At 42.1% G+C, this 23,127-nt stretch overlaps 1 protein-coding gene across 1 annotated transcript in view; it reads right to left on the minus strand.

Annotated features, from left to right (window-relative positions):
• Positions 1-23,127, minus strand: part of LOC120304224 (opioid-binding protein/cell adhesion molecule homolog) — a 619,792-nt gene that overhangs the window by 351,036 nt on the left and 245,629 nt on the right. The window lies entirely within an intron of this gene.

Below are 23,127 nucleotides of genomic sequence, written 5' to 3' on the forward strand. Positions count from 1 at the left end.
CTTTTTCCATGTTTGTAATGAGACTGAAGAACGGACACTATAGCTACCATGTGCAGATGACCACATTAAGCTAGACCAACTTCCCCATTTACTCTCCAGAAATTTCCTGATGTTTGGAAGGATATCTAAAGGATCTCCTATACTATTTTGTCTGTTCTGTGTTATCAGCAAGATCAATGCATATATTTAGTCTCATCACTTACAACCAACGAAAGACTCTTCAGCAGAGATGTATTAACCATACCATCATTTGTTCATTAGAATTTTTTTTAAAAATCCAACTTTCCTTGGAATGCTCACCCTCCAAAAATGTGGATGGATTTCTAGAATTCCTGGAAATTTGTTGATGCTACATTTCTTGGAGACATCTAAACTGAGGGAGGCTACTCTTCCTGAGACTTTAAGTATGCAAAAAAAAAAAAAAAATACATCCACTTTTTTTTTGAAAGGAAAAAAAAACAATACAAAGAACTATCAAGCCTATCTGGAGGGACACCCTCACAGGTTGTGCACCCGTCCATGCAAGCCCACCGCTTCTCAGCTCTTTTTCTAATAATTAACTATTTAAAATTCTAGCTGTGCTAATCGTAGTGGCAGCAAGGCCTGTGTTCTCATTACTCAGAATCAATTCCTGTTGAATATTCACCTCCAGGGGTGGATGTAGCCAGAATAAGCTGATGAGTCTTCCCTCTCACTCTGCTGGAGCTAATGACTAGTCGCTTGCTGCCTTGGCGAAGTCACTCTCCCATAATCAGTCAAAATAACAAGGAACAGCACCACCAAGGGCCTCGGGGGTATTTCACATAAATATACATAGACAGCCAGTCAGCCCCATGGACAAGGCGCCTCGGTGAGGCACCCTGTCTACGCTTGCAAGCAGATGGCAGAACCTACAGTCCTGGAATTCATTTGGAGCTGATTCGTGGGAAACTCTGGAAGAAGGATTGAGCCGCTCAAGAGCTTTTCGAAGTTGCTTGCCAAAGCTAGCAAATAATGCATCTCGGAAGTGCAAAGTGAAATATTGCCATTCAAGTTTATTTCCTTTCTGTCAAGCATGAAGAATCAGGTCCACACATTGAGTTCTAGTTAAGCTGATTTATTTGCTCATGCCTATACACAAGAATCTAGTCCACTAAAATGGTCAAGCATTAAATTGGGGCTTGATAAGAATTAATGGAATTCAAGAGGGACTGGACTGGGATCTCTTGTGGGAACGTAATGACTCTAGGCTAACTCCTCTCTTGATTCTACCCCCACATTCTGCTTTGCCTTCTCCTCCTGTTTTTTTTCTCTTCCATATTTAATAAGGATGGTAGTTCCATTGCTTTCCTGCTTTCTCCCCCCTTGATCTTTGGGTTTTCCCACTCCTGTTGTTAACTCCCTTGTAAACATGTTAGAGCTTTAAAACTGTTCACATCTGAATCACTTTGTTCCAGCCTGTGTCAAGCAGATGTTAGGTCACAGAAACATTGGAAGCTGCCTTAGACTGACTCAGATCTGGGCCAGCTCTGTGGTAAAGCTGAGCAAGAAAATCATTCATTCATTTATTTATTCAATTTGTATAGCGGTCCATCTCAGCAAGTGACTCTTGCTGAATTGCTTCTGATGGCAGAAGTTGGGGAGATCCAATCTAGAATTAAGGAGAAATTTCCTGACAGTGAGAACAATTAATTAGCTTGCCTTCAGACATTCTGGGTGTTCCGTCACTGCAGGTTTTAAAGAAGAGATTGGACAGCTATCTGTCCTGAATGATATAGGATCTCCTGCTCTAGCAGGTGGGTTGGACTAGAAGATCTCCAAGGTCCCTTCCAACTCTGTTATTCTGTATTCTAAATGAGCTTCATCACAAAATCTAGGGCTTTTAGTAGCAGTTGTTAGTTAGGAAGGCTGTAGTGGACATCTCCAGTTTAAGTCAGGCAGGCACGGGAGTATCACCTGTCTTAGCAACTCACAATCTCAGTCCTCCTCTAAAGCATAGGGAATAATTCACCTGTCTCCCAGAGTCACTGCAAGCATAATCTATACAAGATATTTTGAACACACATCCAAAAGCACTGCACTGCATGCTAAACCACAAGGCTTGGGGACTCTCTGGGGAATAAACCCTGTGGTACTCAGTGGGACTACTCATCTCTGAGTAAACACACAAAGGAATTTCCTGTCTGAGTGGCAAATTTTCATGGTGAAAACCTCTTGCATTCACTAGGAGTCCTGACAAGTCTCATAGAAGCCATTTCCCCTTAGGTTTCATCTGCATCAGAATTTGTTCTAACCTTTCAAACAAAGGCTATTTCTCCCTGTTTCCCTTTCTTGGAATGGGCTTATTAGAACACGAGGCATTTGCTATAAATGCTAATCCAATATAAATTATTACTGGAAGATTTCTGGAATACAGTTTTTCTCATCAGCATCACAAAAAGCTGCTGGCTAGTTTCTCTCTCTCTCTCTCTCTCTCTCTCTCTCTCTCTCTTACTATATGCTAGGAGGTTATACCTGTTGAATGTCTGCCATCCAGGTAGAAACACAACCATCATATCAGGAGAAGAAGATGGCAACAAACTCTAATTTTAACCCGGTAGAAGTTAAAATAAGTCATTGAAGAATTGCTTCTGAGAAAACAGAACATTGCACAAAATCCTACAATTTCTTAATGTCCAAATTAGGAGCCAAACAAATAACAGTGCAAGGCAAACTTTCCCTCTCTGCATTTTAAAGATGTGCAGATGTTGCAAGCCTAAAGTAAAGGCAGCCAACACAGGGGGAAGAAAAAAAAAACCTTTTAATCTTGACAAACTATGCAGCACAAGGCTGGGATCTTTAAAGCAGACCAAGCCAGCTTAAATGGCCCTCCTCAGAAATCAGTGGTACCAGCAGATCCTGAAACAGGCAGCCATAAATACTAGTAGGGATCCAACGATTGGACTAACTGAGGGGGTGAGGGGAGATGAAGAAATGGAGATAAATTAGTATGTAAAATATAGGCTTCCCACAGCAGGCTGTAATTAAAGGACTTCTTCCTCTGTACTACCAGATGGAAAGAAGAGAAGAACTTGTATCAAGGACAGTGACAAGATAGGTAGGTAGTAGATAGATAGATAGATAGATAGATAGATAGATAGATAGATAGATAGATAGATAGATAGATAGATAGATAGATAGATTTAGTAGATGATAGATGATAGAGTAGATGAAAGATAGATAGATAGATAGATTTAGTAGATGATAGATGATAGAATAGATGATAGATAGATAGATAGATAGATAGATAGATAGATAGATAGATAGATAGATAGATAAATTTCCTTGCAGGAGTTCAACAGAAACATAAGAACTTACCATCTACAGAAGCAGTTCTAATTGAGAATCACTCATTTTTTGGCTAGAGTTTTTCAAGACTTGTCTTAAAATGCTTAGCACTGGACCCAGGCACATCTATATGCACATCAATGATCTCTCACTTATCTGTAGCTTCTATTAAATCATAGTATGGCAACTAGACTCTGTCTTCCAGGAAGATAGCCACTTACTAGTCTATGGAATATAGCAACAAGCTTAGCTGGCCTTGCCAACCCCTCTTTGCAATCCCTACACCTGGTACCCAGTCTGTATTGCCTACATCTTAAGAGCTTACAGCAATCTTAGTGGTGTCAAGAACTTATAGCATTGCAAATCCAAACATTCCATCAATCTCATCTGTCTATCTTGGGTCTCCATTGAAGGCCCTTTTCCCAGCACCCCTGGGAAAAGTCAATTAGGGACTATGGAAGAAAGTGAAGGCAAGCAGAATTATTATGTAGTCAAACATTTGCATCACTACGGGGCTGCATGAGTCTTCATCTCCATGAGCCAAACCATCTCCATCTGTCACTAGCAAACCCTTTTATGCTGGAAACAATTCCCACAGGTAATCTGGAGGGCACGAATGGGCCTGAAAGATCTAAATGCCAAAGGCACTGTAGAATTAAGCTAAGAGCTGCAGGCTGTTCGCATCAACTTGAAGATGGCAAACCATCCCCACCTCTTGCAATGAAAACCTTCAAAAGGAGCAAAAAGCATCTAACCGTCTCTGATCCTGGGAGTTAAATAGGGTGTTCGCTGCAGTCCAACCACATTTTTCCCCCTGCTGCATCTCACTCTCAGGAGTTACAGTTAATGAAATATAGCTGTGTCTGTAGCATTCCTATCCCCAGCGACATACCTGCATCTAGAGGCAGCAGTCTGCTGTAAAAATTCAAGGTGAGCAAATTTATTTGGCTGTGCTCTGAATGTATTCCCCAAAGACAGGGCATTTGATTTCAGGATCACAGTTCCTGTATGTGTGTGTTGAGTTGGGAGGAAGGAAAGAAGTAAAAGGAAGCAATAGAAACAGAGAATTCAGGACCTTAACTGTTTTTTGCTACCCTGACTTTCCTCTGAAGCTTTGCCCCTTCTAAAGATCAGGAAGAAACTAAAAAGATGCCCATATTCTGCCAAAAAACATTATGCATCGATTTCTTTGTTCGATGCATGCATCTGTTCCCTTGTCAATGTCACCCCACAGCTGATAATCAGCAAAGGAAGGCGAGGGTTACTTTTGTCCAAAGTATATAGGAAGAAAATCTAGCATAATTTAGGAATCCTTTGTTCCTGTTTTGAAAAACATGTGGAATAAAAACCTGAAATATGTAGGAGCTGAGCTTCAAAAGCCACACACTGGCTTCATGCATCATTTCTAGCATTTATGGAGGATGCCTCTTATGGGATTATGCTCAAAAAAGCATGTGGTACTGCTTAGTTGGTTAGACCAGGTATAATTGAATGAAGCACAATTTAGGTAGGTTCTTAAACCTTCAGAGAAGTATTTGGGGGCAAGATACTACAGCATGGATGCGATGAACTATTCCCGGGTTTTGGTGATTGAGTCATATGCCAGAACCTCCAATATGGTCTAGTGATTAAGTCAGCATCCTTGGTGGAAATCCTTCCACGGTTCATGCATGGTGGGTTGCTGCTTCTTTAGAGAGAAGAGGGAATGGAGTTGAAGGACAGGAAGAAGTATTGCTACCAAGGCAACAGTCAGATAAGCAGGGGAAAAAAAATGACTTTTGAGAAACCCCTCCCTAGTTCACATAAAGATAAGGGGGAGGGGAGGAAGGACATTTAGTCGTGAAAGGTACTGCTACTATGGCTGTTCCTGTCAGTTCTGCCACCTTTGGCTTGGTGCCTTACTGGCATCCTACCATCAAAAGCTAGGGGTGAGGGAGTGAGGGGGACAAACGAGCAATAAAGATGAATGGGAATGTGATGGGAAATAGGGAGGGGGGATGACAGCTGGATGAAGGTGAGGGAGGCATGGAACCAGTTTGTGCCAGTCTTCAAGGCCACGTACCCTGAGAATGGAATGTGGATTGCTCCAAACATCTCAGCAATTCTCAAAACACTTATGCAGCTCCCCATTGGCTGAAGACAAACTGGTCAAATGGGGGGGGGGAGAACTGGGTTGAGGGGGAAACTTTGTAACCTTTTGGGCGGGGATCTTAGTTGTAGCCTGACTTTACTTCAACCAGCAACCTTTAGTAAAAGAACCTATCACTTCATCAAAATGGAGTCGAGGGTCTTTCTTTCCTAAGGGATCTGACTGGGATAGGTCTGACAATTACAGTAAGAGTAGTCCTGACTTATAGGGCATTGTTTCTTAGTCTGGACTACCTTGTAGGGTGACAGTGTCTGTATAAATATCACAATTCCTTGGATGAGCACACGATCCTGTTCTGTGGTTTCAAAATTGTATTAGTTTATCAAAATATAAATATAAAACAGAAAGAAAAAAAAGAAAATAATAAGAAAATAGGGGAGGAAAAGGTTAAGGGAGAAAAGTATAGGGCAGAAGTGAAAAAGAAAGAAAAAACATTGACTTCCGACTCCTTTTGGTGCAGTAGAATAAGGTAATAACATACAGCCTCAGCTTTTTAGTTTTATATAATAATATATACAAGCCATTTCTATAATAATAAGTCTATCTAATCAGCAAAACCCAAAACCAAAGTTTCATTTTTTTTCCACCTCAAGCAGAAAGTCCAGAAGTGGTTTCCAGGTAGAAACAAAATTAATTGTATTCTTTTCTTTAATTTGGCCCTCTCTGCTAACCATCATTTGTTGCAGCCATTCATCCATCGTGGGAATCAAAGTGTCCATCCATTGAGCACATGAGCCTGTTCTAGTTGGTTCCTTCCTGCCACAACTGTAACACCACACTGGCCGTCACAATGTGCTATCGTACCATTATACACATATTGACTGCAGCTCATATAGCATATGCTCAATGTTGGAAGAGTGAAAATATTCCCACAAATGATATGATTATGTACAAAATCTTGGAATGCGCAGAAATGAATAAACTTACGTTAGAATTAAAAGACAAGGAGGCGACAGAATTTTATGAAATTTGGAATAAATGTTATAATTGACTAGAACAGAGAAAGAAAAAGACATAATTATTGATGTACACAAAATGTAAATAAGATGTAAAGAATGCTTAAAATGTATAGTACTGTTCTGTTAAAAGAAAAGATTTATGTTTATGTATTTTAAGTATGGTGTATGGTGAAAAATAATTTTTAAAAAAATTAAAAAAAAAAAGAAATGGTCCAAGCAGTCTTTAGAATTTAATTCTCCAGGCAAGTCAGCAATGCCACGCGTATCTAAGGGTGGTTTGATGCTAGCAAAATCCTCTTTTAAGAGGAAAAGAATAGGCAGTCTTACAGCTTTCAAGAGCTGCCTTCAGAGATTACTTTTTGGCAGACATTTAGAAAGAGAATGAAATATTTCAGTTTGTATTCAGAGAGAGAGGAAACACGCTTGTGTACTGGATATCTCCCATCCAAAAGAAAAACGAAAAAAATCTGAAGAAATTTGCCAGCATCTTGGTGCTCTGTCTTTCATCTCCAAAGATGCACTGTTGACAAGCAAAATGGAAATCTAGCAGTCAACACTGTCAATCATCTTCTGGCAGCTTGTCAAGGCAGAAGGAGAGGGAAAAACTTTTGATATCTGGAGGCAATCTACTTGCTGAAAAACAATCAGAAGCATTTTTTTTAAAAAAAATGGATTCAGCACCCAATGGGAGAAGCTGCTCAAAGTTTTGCTATTATTCTTTTAAAACCAGGTGTATTTATGGTGAACCCTCAAATAAAGATTGAACATGGGTTTAGTGGGGGCTATCACTGGGTGTTAATAAAAGAACAATTGATCATTAAACGTATTTACTGAAGTTTTAGAAAATGAGGCTCAAAAGAGCAGAAGGAATTGGATCTAGAGGCTGGGATATTAACTGCACAGCGTTACGTTACCCAAATTATCTGCGTGCCATTAAAAATCATTTTAGAAAAGACATAAGCATAATTCAGAAGGTGAGTAAAGGGCATGGATATTTCACAGCATTTGGATAAAAGGTCACATTTCCTTTAAATACTTCAGTGCAGGTAGTATGATGGAGCATCAGACATTCAACTGTTGACTATGTATGGAGACCAGGCTGTGCCAACTTTAGACTTGGTGAGGCCCTAAGCTATTTAAAGTTTGGAGGCTCCTTGTTGAAAAGAAAGACTAGGGGTAACATATAGCAGTGTTCCAATATCTAAGGGGCTGCTTCTCCAAGGCAGGATGGAAGGCAGGAAAAAGAAACAATGGATGGAAACTGGTCAAGGAGAGAACCATCCTAGAACTAAGGAGAAATTTGCTGACTGTGAGAACAATTAATATGTGGAATGGTTTGCCTCCAGAAGTTATGGGTGCTCCACCACTAGAGGCTTTCAAAACAAGACTGGACAGCCATTTGTCTGAAATGGTAGAGGGTCTCCTGCTTGAGCAGGGGGTTAGACTAGAGGACCTCCAAGGTCCCTTCCAATTCTGTAATTCTGATGAGAAACAGAACACTGAGTCACTACTAAAAAATTGAAACATGTGCATATGTGTGTGTCTATATCTGTCTCTCCCTCCATGTGTCTTTTAATTATTTAATAGCAATGCAGTTAAAGTGAAAAATACAAATTTCTGTTGGTAATTATTTTATCAGTAAATGAATGCATTTGGTGATTACATATTTAACATTTGGATGACTTAAGCGTGCTCATAGATTATAATATGGTATACCCTGGAAACAATACTTAAATTTAAATTTTAAATCCAATCCCCCTCCCTCCAGATCTAAAATTTTGAGAAGCCCTGCTGATTTTGAGGTCCTAAACTGAAGCTTGTTTAGCTTATGCCTAAATTCAGCACTGGGACCAGAAAAAAACACAAAAATTACATTTCCTTTCTCTGTGATATAATATATAATTGAGCGTATCATTTCAGTTAATTCCTTACACTGAATGAAAATAGCAATAGCACTTTGACTTATATACCACTTTACAGTGCTTTACAGCCCTCTCTAAGCAATTTACAGAGTCAGCCTACTGCCCCCGCCCCTCCAATAATCTAAGTCATCATTTTACCGACCTCGGAAGGATGGAGGGCTGAGTCAACCTTGAGCCGGTGAGAATCGAACTGCCGAACTGCAGGCAGGGGGCAGTCAGCAGAAGCAGCCTGCAACACTGCATTCTAACCACTGTGCCACCACAGCTCACTATTGGCCTAGGGCTCAAATATCTCCTTCCAAAGAGAGTGTTCATCTGGCTTCTAGAACAACACAACTCTAGGACCGTTTTTATACCTCCCCTATCTTCTCTCCATTAAGACGTTGAGTAAAATATAGCAGTTCTTGTAGCTACAGCAGTGTTGTTGTGTCCCTTGCTGAGAAAATATTTAGCAACTAAGTAAATTGAAAATCAGAAGTGAACTTTGCACTCAGGTGAGTTACCAGGCTGTGTAGTTGTCAATATACTGTCTCAGAGTAGATTTCAGGGTCAAAATCCTCCTTAAATGACTATTCAGTGACATAACCATAGATAAAAATACTCAGCCTAGTATGAAAAGCCAAATGAAGTTCTTGGATTCAGAGGAATTGGTGCCTATGTGTAAGACAAAATGTCTATGGAGATTCTCGGTCATCCAGGTCATGGTTGTCCCAAAGGTGCTTTTTCAAAAGTCAACTGGACTTTTTTCATTTTTCCTTCAAGACATTTCACTTCTCATCCAAGAAAGAAAGTCCAGTTGCCTTTTGAAAAATCACCTGCCAGGCGAGAGCAACTGGAACCACTCCTGAAGAGTCTCAACAGTAGCTTTATTGCTAGTCAACTATGTTACAAGAATCTTGCCAGACTGACTACTTTTGCTTGGGAATGGCAAGACAAGGCTTCAAGGACTTTGTGTGGATGTCCAACTTGTGCCTCTTACTGCAGTGCAAAACTCAGGCCCCTCCCTCCACTCTAGATGGAGATCCCACCAAACTACAAGTCTTGGGTTGGATGGGTGGCAAATGTCCATGTGAGCAGGCTTCTAGGATGGATATTGCATGTTCCATGATCTCCTTCATCACTCCTTCAATGCTTCATCCCAACTAAGTGGTTGATTGTTGTATCTGACACTTGGACTCTGCCCCCCCTCAAAGACCCAATAGATGGTGCATCCCAGAGATTCAACTGCTTCTTTGTAGAAGTTGACTTTTAGTTGTGGTGTTTGATGAAGTGAGATTTTCCCTAGAAAGAGATTGTTTTCTGCTCTGTCACAGCTGCCAGGCGGAAGTTGACAGATAGGGTACAGGAGAGCTTTCCCTTTACCTCTGCTGTCTCTCTGAGTGCAGCCAGAATGAAGATAATCTATGAGCAGTCTGGAGCATCACCAATGCTCGCTGCTCTGTATAAATCAAGAGGGTGAAAAGCTTAGTGAAAACAATGCTCTGGGTGCTTTCTTTCTTCACAGTTGCAATGCTATCCATCAGACTCTGAAGGTCATTCAAAGTAGGGGGATAATCACTGAGGAGGGAAAGGGAAAAGAGAAGGAACAAATGGCTAAAGAGAAAATAGAGAGCAAAAGAAGATCTGATTCCAAGAAGCAGCTATGGAAGTTCTATTTTGGAGTCAATCAATAAGCTGGCTATAGGTGGATCTTTGATGTCAAGTGGGCCAAAGGCATGGAAGAGAAAGAGGAGGAGGAGGAGGAGGAGGAGGAGGAGAAGAAGAAGAAGAAGAAGAAGAAGAAGAAGAAGAAGAAGAAGAAGAAGAAGAAGAAGAAGAAGAAGAAGAAGAAGAAGAAGAAGAGGAGGAGAAGGAGGAGGAGGAGGAGGAGGAGGAGGAGGAGGAGGAGGAGGAGGAGGAGGAGGAGGAGCAACAACGATTAAACTACTTCTTAAGTGATTTTCCAATCAAGCCAACTTGTTATTTATAAATGCATCCTGTAGGGAATCTTAGGCTTCTTTTGAAAAGGATTGCCCTTTAACTCAAGACCTTCACATTTCATAAAATATACAATTTCTGCTTCTGTTGGAAGGGTTCCCAAAAGCCCTTTATTTTGAACTTCTGATTTAGTAACCACCATTTCCCCTCATTTCACATCAAAATCAATCTGTCGCACAGGTGGGCAGATAGAAACATTTTTTGCTGACTTTCTTTTAATGTATTATTAGTTATTCCTTTATGACCAGCATCATCATCATTGTCTGTTTGTCTGCTTTTATATATCGACTATCGGTCTATGCCTCTGCAGTTTTGCATGGAAGTGGATCTCTGATGGCTGCCAGGTATTTTGCTTGGGGCAAAATTCACGGCAAGACATTTTTAGATTTCAAAGCCAAGGAGTCAATGAAAACATTTTTTTTTTTAAAGAAGGAGGGAAAGAAAGAGCGAGAGAAAAGGACTTATTGTTATTTAAGAGACCAAGCATCTTTGTTTGGATGCCAAGGTTTGACATGGCCATCCGTCAAATCACCATAAAAGCATTATACTTTCCCTTGGATGCTGAGTGCTTAGGTTACTCTCTGCTATGGTATGTTAAGCAAACAGTCCCTGGTGGTACCCTGTCACGAGCATGAAATCCTCAGAAAAGATTCCAATTTAAGAATGGAATTGGGTTTGCCTGTGTAGAATACATTACAACTCCCACAGCCCTGCAATTCAAGCCCAGATCCCAGCAGTTTGAGGAGGAGCAGAAAACAACTTGAGAGACTGTGAATGGGGTGATCTCTGCAGAATGGAACTGCTCCACCCCTGCTGCCAAGCAACACGGAAGTGGCTTCCAACGCTTTATCATGTCCTCAGCAGCTGTGCTTGTATGCCCACGAAGGAGCTAGGTTTGAAAAGCAGCGATTTATCAGCTCGGATAGCGTAATCAATAACCTCACCCTCCTCCTCCTCCTCCTCCTCGACATTGCCTTGATGGAACACCCAATCAGAAGTTATTTAACAAGATGCCATTGACACCAGGAAGAGCCTATTTTACAACACTGTCACTGATTGCCCCATTGAGTCATGGAGCTTTTCACCTAACCCAGCATAGCTTCTTTCCTGTTTCCTTGGATAGCTGGGGAATAGCTTCATCATAGAATCATGGGGCCTCAAAAAGGGACCTTGGAAATCTTCTAGTCTGACCCCCTGCCCCAAGCAGGGTCTTATACCACCCTGTAGAAATGGCTGTCCAATTTTTTTTTCTTGAAAACCTCCAGCAAAGGAGCATCCACAACTCTGGGAGACAAACTGTTCCACTGATTAATTGTTCTCACTGTCAGGAATTCCTCCTTATTTCCAGAATAGATCCCCTTCTGATGAACTTCCACCCATTGTTTTTTGCCCTGCCATCAAATGCTTTGGAAAATAAATCAACCTTCTCAGAAAAAAACAAAACAAAACACCACCCATGGTTTTGCTTAATGATTGCCATAAAATTGCAGGAGATGACCAGATTAAGTCCGAGGGAGGGGTTAAATGCATCATCAGTCTTGAGTGCCTTTGTGCATTTCTATGCATTTTATAGACCTCTGAAGGCACATTTGTATGTTCCTTAAACCCAGAGATGTCACCCATCTTCCAACTGAGTTTATGAAGATAGAGATGAAATCATTCTGTAGGAGATGACCAGACTGAGGCTGAGGGGGTCAAGCATGTCATCAGTCTTGAGTCCCTGCATACCCACTAGAGAGCTAAGTCCAGCCCTCCTTGAATTCCATTGACTCTTACCTATGCCAATTGGTTTTGACTGTTAGTAGCTCAGACTCTTGTAGACAGCATTAGCTTACAATAAACCTATACTCATTTGAACTCCTTATTTCCTGCACTTGGCAAAATAGGTTGCAAAATACAGTTCAGTCACATGATGACCCCTTTACCACCATCATGACTTGCAACCGTAAATGCTCAATTATGGACATAAGTCAAGGACTACCTATTCTGAAAATAAAGTCATGGTTTATATGGGCTGCCCAATCATAACCGATCTCTTTTGGAGAGAAGGATTCAGTAAATGGCTGGACTTTATAGACATAACCCAGAAGTTACCTGAAGCTAGTATGAACTCATTCCTCTTCTCTTGACATTATATATTAATGCCAGGCGCCAGAATTCTGTGCCCCTTGCGTTCTTGTCACTGATCAATAACTGGCTGTCCTGCTAATGACTTCTCCCGACCCTGTGGTGCAGCACATCATTTGGACAATGAGAGCTGAGTCAGGAACCTCCTCATCTCCCTTCAGGACATTGACTAATCACCACCATTAGAGGCAGAATTACAGGCAAAGGGTGAAGGCACCGCAATGTTTCATGCAATCAGTGACCACAGGCCCACTGCTGAAGAAACACACAAAGAATTCAAAAAGCAGAGCCGCATCCATGTGTCTTCAAGCTCTTAGCAAGAGAGAAGGTAATGTGTTGTATGGAAAAATCCCCCTGAAACATTGGTCTCCTTGGAGAACACGCAGATAGTCACCAGTTCTGGAGGAAAGTAAGAAGCTCCTGGCATGGCAAGGTTGGATGAAACGCTAAAAAGAGATTGTTTTGGAGGGTGAACATGCTATCTCTGAGCCAGTAAGAGTTTCTGCTGTCGCCTGTAAATTTCTACATTCTGACTGAGTTTAAGAATTATCCAGGAAAAGCTATTAGAGCTCCTAAATTGAGCATGAAGAGGTGCCCACTTCCGAAGCATGGGAAGATGCTTTCACTCTATGAAAGAAAACACATAAAGTGTATTGTCTCTGCACTTGGACAAGATAGAGTACCTTGCCTTTCCAGTGCAATTTGGCTGGTTGAAACCAGCTGCCCCTACTTGCCCGAGCTTTACCAATTACTCAGATTGGGGGTGAGAACCCCCCCTTTGTTGGATGGGTTTAAACAAAGACTACATAGCAACATAGGAGGAGACTTCAGAATAACAGAATAACGAAAGTGGCCTTAGATCTCTGCTAGTCCAACCCTTTGCTCAAGGAGGAGATTCTATACCATTTCAGACAAATGGCTGTCCAATATCTTCCTAAAAAACTCCAGTGATGGAGCACCCACAGTTTCTGGAGGCAAGTCATTCCACTGATGAATTGTTCTCACGGTCGGAAAATTTCTCCTTAATTCTAGGTTGGTTCTCTCCTTGATAGGTTTCCATCAGTTACCTCTTGTCCTGCCCTCAGGTGCTTTGGAGAATAGATTGTTCCCTTCTTCTCTGTGACAACCCTCAAATATTGGAAGGCTACTATCATGTCATCCTTGGTCCTAATCCTAGTTCTAGTCTTAATCCTTTAATTTCAATTTCTATACCGAGGAAAGGATCGGATTCCATGATTCCACAATTTCTTGAATCCCAAAAGGTCTTGAAAACATGGAGCACAGGCTGCTATTCTGCAGGTTATGCACAACAGTAACGATCATAGTATCTTGATTCTGCCATGTCATTTCACCTGAAAGAGCTAGATTGGAGATAAAATACGGTGTCCTGATAGATGCCACTCTGAAATTCTGGAAGGAAAGGGAGGAAATTCAACAAGATTGGATTTGGGGGGAGGGGTACTTTTCAGTCTCAGTTGCTTCCTCTCAATATGAGATTATTCCTTGCAGCTGGATAACCCCCCCACCCCCTTTAATACTGAACAAACAGACTTTGAATTTTCAGAGAAAGGAAAGAAGTAAACATGCACAGTGTCAGCCTGAGTCCATTACAGCCAATTTTGAAAATTAAAGCAACATTGTGAAACACAGAGCAGGGTTTATAGGCAATTCTTGTTTTTCTTCTCTTTCATGGGATCTCAGCCTGCTCTCCCTTGCTCTCTGGCCTTCTAAGCTTGGAAAAGATTGCAAAAGAACACAAAATTCAATCACAGATTTTTATTTAAAAAAAAACCCCATAAACCAAATCTGAGCCCTGGTAAAGAAGCAAGCCTAAGAAATTTACAAAAACGCTGCCTTGATTTGGCATGATCCAAGACAAGGGTGTCCAATCTTGGCATCTTTAAGACCTGTGGACTTCAACTTGCAGGTTAGCTGGGGAATTCTGGGAGTTGAAGTCCACAGGTCTCAAAGTTGCTAAGGTTGGACAGCCTGGTCTGAAAGAAGAAGAGAGAAAACAAACGGCTTGCCCTCAGAAGGGCACAATCACTGGAGGTTTCCAAGGCTGGACAGCCATTTGTCTGAAATGGTATAGGGCACAGGTGTCAAACTGGATCACGTCACATGACGTATTGTGACACATCGTGATTTTTTTGCCTCTATGGAGCTAGGTTGGGCATGGTCTGTATGTGATGCATCTTGCCCGCAGGCCGCCAGTTTGACACTCCTAGTTTAGAGTCTCCTGCTTAAGCAGAGGGATGGACTAGAAGGTCCAAGGTCCCTTCCAACTTTTTTATTCTGTTATTCAGTTGTTATACTGAATACAAAGAGAAAACCAAATCTCAGTCTTGCAATGTCTACCTCAGAGAAACAACAGGCTTTTCAGTCTGACTAGTTTCACTGTGTGTGTGTGTGTGTGTGTGTGTGTGTATATATATATATATATATATATATATATATATATATATATATATATATATATTATATATGTTTTCTGAGGTTTTCGCGGGTATTTGTATATAGGTCTTTGGTTGTTCGGGTTTTCTCCCGCGTAAAATTGGAAGTGTCTTGGCAACGTTTCGACGAAGTCACATTCGTCATCTTCAGGCTGGTGTTTTTAGCTTCTTGCTTTGAGCAGCAATGTGTGGTTTTAGCTGTTTCTTCCTTTTAACTGCCAGTGAGGGTATGAACTGATTGGATGGGAGCTTGGCTGTGTTCTGATTGGGTGGAGGTGTGTTCTGAATGGTTAGGGGCTTGGCTGTGCTCTGATTGGCTGGGGGAGTGTTCTGTTTGGTTGTGCTCAGGTTAGTCTGAGTTGCAGAGGGGTTTAAGATTTTGGGGTTAGGGAGTCGTTTGTCAATAAGGGCAGGTTTCCAAATGGCTGGTAGGCGGGAGGTATCATCTCGCTTGTTCATGCTGTGTGGGCGTTTTTCTATCTCGATGGCTTCTCTGATTATTCTGTTATTTTTAATAACAGAGTTGCAGGGGGGTTTAAGATTTTGGGCTGCCTTGCTTAAACCCCCCTGCAACTCAGACTACCTGAGCACAACCAAACAGAACACTCAGTGTGGCTAACTGAAAAGAGCAGAATGAGCTCGAAATGGCCATCTTAGTCTCCCAATTTAATTCTTTAATTCTTTGTCAGAAAAAGAAATTTGTATATATATATATATATATATTTAGAAATAAAAACAAAAATGCGACTCTTGGGAATATTCATATTGTCCAAATAATAATGATCACCAAGAGAATATCTATAAAAATAGAAATTTAATTCACCGAGCTTTCGTCAAATACACTTGACATCGTCAGGGTTAAAAGGCAAACTACGGGGGGAGTCTTATATACAGTTATTTAATGCCTGTTTCCGGCTCCTGGAGCGCGTCATAGGCCCCAGCTGATCGGGCTGAGTCCTAAGCATACGCCCCACGTCAGCATCTATCTCCGTTCCATGGTTAGTTTGAGTTTGATTATATGTTGCTTCGTTAGTTGTTACCGGGTTGGGAGCCCAAGTCCTTTCTCCTTCCCTATTCGTAACCCCTCCACCATCCCAGACATCACTTCCCTTTGTGAGCGGGGGTAGGCAATTATCCACACTGCCTTCAATATCACTACATGCCCCAAGGCTGCTTTGATCCTGTTTTCCTATCTCCCGGGATTGTAACACAAGCTCGTAGTCCCCCCCCATACTATTCCTCCTCCCCTCTTTCTTCCCGTAAGTTCTCCTGAGCGGTCCGCTGTTCGTTTCCACGCTCTCTCTCTTGCGCGCAGTCGCGATGTTTCTTGCCGTTGTTCCGTTATCAGTGCTTCGTTGTTCCGTCCATTGTTGGAGAGCACTACTGCCGTTCATCCCCAATTCTCCGTTCCCACTCCGTATAGTGCTCCTCCCCTTTAACTGCAATCGCTGTTTTGTCTCGCAACTTGGTGTTGGGAGTATCCGAGGGGGATGCATTCTTCTACTCGACCGTGACCGGGTTGTCATGGTGTGTGTGGTGCGTGTGGTAGTATCCTCAGCGGGAGGTTTGTCCTCGGTCTCGTCGTCTTGGTTGAACTTGGTTGTATTCCGTTCTTCTTTCAGTTCATCGGGCTCTACTCCATCTCCATTCCGTCCCACCAATGATCCGTTCTCTATGGGTCGTGGCGCACTCAGCCGCAGTTGCTTGCTGGAATCAATCTGTTGTTGATCCGTGAGAGGGGAGCTGTCAATGGAAATTCCATTGCTGTAATTACGTAGGGAGGAGGCCAGGGTGGCTTTTTGGGAGGGGACCCAATCACCCTGGCCTCCTCCCTACGTAATTACAGCAATGGAATTTCCATTGACAGCTCCCCTCTCACGGATCAACAACAGATTGATTCCAGCAAGCAACTGCGGCTGAGTGCGCCACGACCCATAGAGAACGGATCATTGGTGGGACGGAATGGAGATGGAGTAGAGCCCGATGAACTGAAAGAAGAACGGAATACAACCAAGTTCAACCAAGACGACGAGACCGAGGACAAACCTCCCGCTGAGGATACTACCACACGCACCACACACACCATGACAACCCGGTCACGGTCGAGTAGAAGAATGCATCCCCCTCGGATACTCCCAACACCAAGTTGCGAGACAAAACAGCGATTGCAGTTAAAGGGGAAGAGCACTATACGGAGTGGGAACGGAGAATTGGGGATGAACGGCAATAGTGCTCTCCAACAATGGACGGAACAACGAAGCACTGATAACGGAACAACGGCAAGAAACATCGCGACTGCGCGCAAGAGAGAGCGTGGAAACGAACAGCGGACCGCTCAGGAGAACTTACGGGAAGAAAGAGGGGAGGAGGAATAGTATGGGGGGGGACTACGAGCTTGTGTTACAATCCCGGGAGATAGGAAAACAGGATCAAAGCAGCCTTGGGGCATGTAGTGATATTGAAGGCAGTGTGGATAATTGCCTACCCCCGCTCACAAAGGGAAGTGATGTCTGGGATGGTGGAGGGGTTACGAATAGGGAAGGAGAAAGGACTTGGGCTCCCAACCCGGTAACAACTAACGAAGCAACATATAATCAAACTCAAACTAACCATGGAACGGAGATAGATGCTGACGTGGGGCGTATGCTTAGGACTCAGCCCGATCAGCTGGGGCCTATGACGCGCTCCAGGAGCCGGAAACAGGCATTAAATAACTGTATATAAGACTCCCCCCGTAGTTTGCCTTTTAACCCTGACGATGTCAAGTGTATTTGACGAAAGCTCGGTGAATTAAATTTCTATTTTTATAGATATTCTCTTGGTGATCATTATTATTTGGACAATATATATATATATATATATATATATATATATATATGCACAAAAAACTAGCAGAAAGACAAAGATCTCTAGAATCAACAATCCCTCACACCAAAAAAATCCAACACAGTACATAACCATCAGCCACAGCCCCATGGAAGCAGGATATGACCTTTGGGACATAATAGGATTAACCCACCACCCTCAGAATACCAGAAAGGCACAGTCAGACTCAGGTCAAAGTTCATGCCACAGAACAACTCCAAACAAAAGCTCAAGAAGGTATAAAAACCCACCATTCCCTACTACACGTGGTCAGCTTTTAAGAGCCACATTGCTGTCTGGCTCTGCTATTCAATAAACTCCAACCTTCTTTCTAAAGCAGTCTCCATTTTGCTTATTCCCAGCTTGGACTAGACCCTGATGAAGATTTTTCTTTCAACACACAAATCATAAATTCAAGCTAGTTGCCAAACATGCTGGCTAGGGGATTATGGAAGTTGAAGTTCCCACATCTGAAGGCTGCAGAAACACTATGCAAAACCTTGTAGTTAATGAAGGAACACAAAGGACAATTCTCTGTCATTTCCACCATGCAAAAAACATGACCAATGGCCTCTTCCATTCTGTAAATATCACATGTCCATTTACATCCCTTCTAATTCTGGAGTGATCCGCTCTTAATGTGTGATACCTTGCCAAGCTTCAGCAAAAGCTAACTCGTTCCACCTGTCCCATAGGCAGTCAGACTGCCCCCCCTCCCATGAATCAAATTAGTATGAATGGAATAAGCTTTTCTTACCAGCATGTCCAACCCCCCCACTGTCTCTGCCATTCATCTTTAATCTTCCATTTAAGCTTACATTTAATCTCCAAAGGAGATAAAAGCAGAAGAATTATCCACACCAGCATGACACAAAACCTTCTTAACTGCATGATCCACTTTTTCATCCCCCCCTCCCCAAATACCTACTTGGATCAGGATGCAACAGAAGGGAATTTCAAAAAAAAGAAAGAAGTCACGATTCTTTGTTCAGGAAAACAGCTTTCGTTCACCAGGTCAGGCTTCTAGGCCGCCTTCCTCCCCAGCACCGAGCCAAGCCCAGATAGCCAGCTTTATCCCCATAACTTTCAAGCCTCCACTTGAAATCAGCTGGATTCCATGGACTTAGCTGGGGAATTTTGGGAGTTGAAGTCCATAGTTCTTAAAGTTGCCAAGGTTGGACAGCCCTGGACTAAGCCCTTGGAATCCAGCTGACATTGAGTGGAGGCTTGAAAATCTAAGGGGATAAAGATATCTGATGTTGACTCAGTGTGGAGAAGAGTGGACTAGGAGACTGAACAAAAACTGCTTTCTGAGCAAAGAATGGTGACTCCTTTTGTTTATGAAATTCCCTTCTGTGATAGCCTGATCCGTATAGGTATTTGGAGAGGGAATGTGTGGAGACTTGGACTGAGACGGAGTGAGTGGCCCAAAATCACCCAGCTGGCTTTTATCCATAAGGCAGGACTAGAACTCCCAGTCTCCTGGTGATTGGCCCAAAGTCACCCAGACAGCTTTCAGACCTAAAGTGGGACTAGAACTCAGTCTTCTGGTGATTGGATCAAAGTCACCCAGCTGGCTTTCATGCCTAAGGCTGGACTAGAACTCCCAGTCTCCTGGTGATTGGTCCAAAGTCAAACTTTCAGGACTAAGGCAGTACTAGACTGTACAGTCTCCTGGTGATTGGCTCCTAAGCACCACAGGTTTCGTGGCTAAGGGGAGGGAGGACTAGAACTGCTGGTGATTGGCTTAAAGTCACCCAGCCAGCAAGGACTAGAACTCACCATCTCCCAATTTCTAGCCTGCTCCCTTCATCGGACCAAACTGACTGTTTTATATATCTCCCTCTCTCCCTCTCTTGCCTACATGGCAAGTAAAAGTGCCTCTGCGAAGACAATAATTTAACTAGCAAAATGGTAACATTTCTGATTTGGAGATCCCATCCCCCCATTCTTGCCTTCCACTACAGCCCTTCAGCTCCCCTTCCCCCAACAGCAAATGAAAAGCTATCCCTGAGATTCGCTTTGTAGATCAAAGAGGGGCCGATTTTGTCAGGTTGCAGAAATGACTGATGGCTTCTTTCAAAGACAATTAAGCTGCAAAAAGGAGACAATGGACCACACAGGCGCCTTCCTGCTCATCTGCCTTCCTTTATATTCTGTCCTGCTCAGGTATCTACTTGGGACCTTTCTCCCTAGCAAATGCCTTGTACTTGGGAAGGGAAGGAGGGTCTATACAGGGCTTCATGCCTTCTCTTTCATCCTTGGGTCATTCCAAGAAAATGTTGATAGCAATGTCAACTTTTCTCCAGGTTCTTTGGGCAGAGAGCTTTAAGTCTTCTTTGATGTTGGGTACTGGTGAGGTTTTTTTGGCAGGGCTACAGCTTCCTAGCTCCAACCACAAGGGTGAGCATCCATCACCCGCTTGTTCACTATATCCAACAACATTGTTAGATTGGGGAGGGCCAATGAGATCATGGGGTTTTGGGATTCAATGCTGTTCAAAATGTAGCAATTAGAAGGTTCAGCAAGAACATAGGGGCGCCTGGCCCTTAGGCTCTGGCAAGTGTCCAGAGAAACACGAAGAAGAAGTTGAAAGAGTATTGACACCACATATTTTGCTACCTTCTGTTGATAGGCTTTTAAAAGGAGGACACTATGAGGCCATCAACAACAAATCTTGGCTTCCAGTTCCATTTTTTGCTAACAGAAGGACAGTACTTTATAGCACAAAGTTTAGGGAAGCCCTAGAGCAGGGGTAGGCACCCTTGGCTCTTTTATGACTCATGGACTTCAACTCCCAGAATTCCTGAGCCAGCTGGCTCAGGAATTCTGGGAGTTGAAGTCCATGAGTCATAAAAGAGCCAAGGTTGCCTACCCCTGCCCTAGAACCTTGTTAAAAGAGTCTGGATGACATCTAAGATGATGGTCTACACAGTTCCATGAACAGGACAGACTGTCTTAGCAGTCTCTTCAGCCTTAAATAGTACTATGTTCTATGCAAATCCTGCAGGAATAAATGAGATATACATACATGCATATGTCCTGACGATCCAAATAACATATATTAACAAGCAATCTTTAGCTTTGACCTTGATTTTTTTTCCAGCTACATCTTCAACAAATTTGTCTGTTTCCCCGCTGCTTGACTCAGTTTCCTTGACCTTCTTCAAACCTGAAATAAGTGAAATCCTGTTTCCAAATTACAGCCTTTCCTTGGATTGATTGCTATTAGTATGTTTAACATGAATGACGCAGAGCAAAGTGATCAAGGTTACAATGCAAAAATCCTAATTTTGTGATTTATGCTCTATTGCTCAATTAGAGTAACCAGCTGTTCCATCCTCTAAGGGACACCTCAGCCTTATTGAAGCAGCATGAAAGATAATAGGGATATTCTTTCAATAAACTTATTGCTGCTCCAGCACATTTAGTGAGGAAAACAGGTATGAATCTCCATTCATGTTGTTAAGGGCTACTGGGTTTTTTTTAAGCTTTTAAAGAGGTTTTGACTTAAAAATATAGTTGAAATATTGACAATTGAAGCAGATGTCAACAACGAGGGGGGGCATGATAGCAGTGTTCCAATATCTCAGGGACTGCCACAAAGAAGAGGGAGTCAAGCTATTCTCCAAAGCACCTGAAGGCAGGAAAAGAAGCAACGGATGAAAACTAATCAAGGAGGGAAGCAACCTAGAACTAAGGAGAAACTTCTTGACAGTTAGAACAATTAACCAGTGGAACAACCTGCCTCCAGAAGCGGTGAATGCTCCAACACTGGAAGTTTTAAAGAAGAGACTAGACAGCCATTTGTGTGAAATGGTATAGGGTTTCCTGCCTGAGCAGGGGGTTGGACTAGATGACCTCCAAGGTCCTTTCTAACTTTTATTATTACTACTACTACTACTATTATTTATTATTATTATTATTATTATTATTATTATTATTATTATTATTATTATTTCTGATTCATATGGATTCACTGGTCCTCTAAAGAACATCTCAAGCTGTAGTCATTAGAAACCATATCAAAATCTTCTAACTTCTTATTAAAGAGCAAAATCAATGTCTGAACATGAGAGCAGAGGACTCCCTTCCTTATGGTGTCCAACTCATTTCATTTCTTCTCTTTCAGTAGAAGAGCAAGATGAGTTGGAGGGGGGGGTTAAATGTGTCATCAGTTTGGAGTCATTATGTTGCCACAAATGACCGAATTCCAGCCCTTTGTGAATTCCATTGAATTCCATTCCATCTAAGACTAATTTAGCTTTGACCATTAGTTGACTAGATTCTTGTACTTCAGGTAGCAAAGCTCTTCTGTACTTGAACTCAAATAATGCTCCTAGTTATTTGCATCTGACCCTTCTGTGGAAAAATCACAAGGAGTGGAAGAAATAATACCGCAAAGTCCCAAAGGCGGCTCCCTTGATGACGTTATCAGTTAGTTCTAGAGCAGACATGTCAAACTCACGAAGTCATGTGATGTCACGTGACATATTGAAGCTTTTTCTCCATTGCCAGCAATGGGGTGGGCATGGTTTCCTGGTGATGCGTCCGGCTTGTGGGCTGGCAGTTTGACACCCCTGTTCTAGAGCCTTGGTGTTTTGGTTCCAGAATACTTCTCATACTTCCCCTCATTAGTTAAAGGGTAGGTTGGAAGGATTTACTTCTAAGCACAGAGGCTATGTATTTCCAAGAAGACTGGAGTTAGAAGTTAGAAGGTCCACTGATGACATCAATGAACATCATAAGTTAGGTCTTTTCAAAGTTTCAGAGAAGTTGAGGTTGAGAAGTTGAAGTTGAGGTTGAGTTCAGGTTGAGTAATTCAGATGGATGAGGATGCTTCTATCGCCATAAAATGGTTCCTTTGGGGTGTATTATATGAATATGGAAGCATAAGTAAAATGTAGAGAACTCCATAATAGTAAACACATCTTGGATTTCGAATATGAAGATTGTCCTGGAGCAATATCACCTTGTCCCCATAGTATTTTGAACAACAGCATATTCTGAAAATGTAACTCTGCTCTTGGAAATTGCAAAATACTGGCCCAAAGGCTGTTCTTGCAATATATATATATATATATATATATATATATATATATATATATATATATATATATGTCTGGCAACCGTAGCTGAAATGCCACCAAGATGCAGTGATTGTTAAGAAGGTGCTATTGATTAGGGGATTAAATGCAACAGAAACACATTCTGTGTATGCAAACTGTGCCACTAAACCTATTACAGAACTGCAAATAAATCCTTAATGAATATTCTTTCTCTTGCTTTTAATTATAGGAGAATGGGGGTTTTGTTTTTTTGCTTTTTTGAAAGGCAAAGTGAAAAGCTAAGTTTCATTAGCCACATGA

The sequence above is a fragment of the Crotalus tigris genome, unplaced genomic scaffold (genome assembly GCF_016545835.1).
Source record: "Crotalus tigris isolate CLP2741 ecotype Arizona unplaced genomic scaffold, ASM1654583v1 scf7180000017631.5181431, whole genome shotgun sequence".
Lineage (NCBI taxonomy): Eukaryota > Metazoa > Chordata > Lepidosauria > Squamata > Viperidae > Crotalus > Crotalus tigris.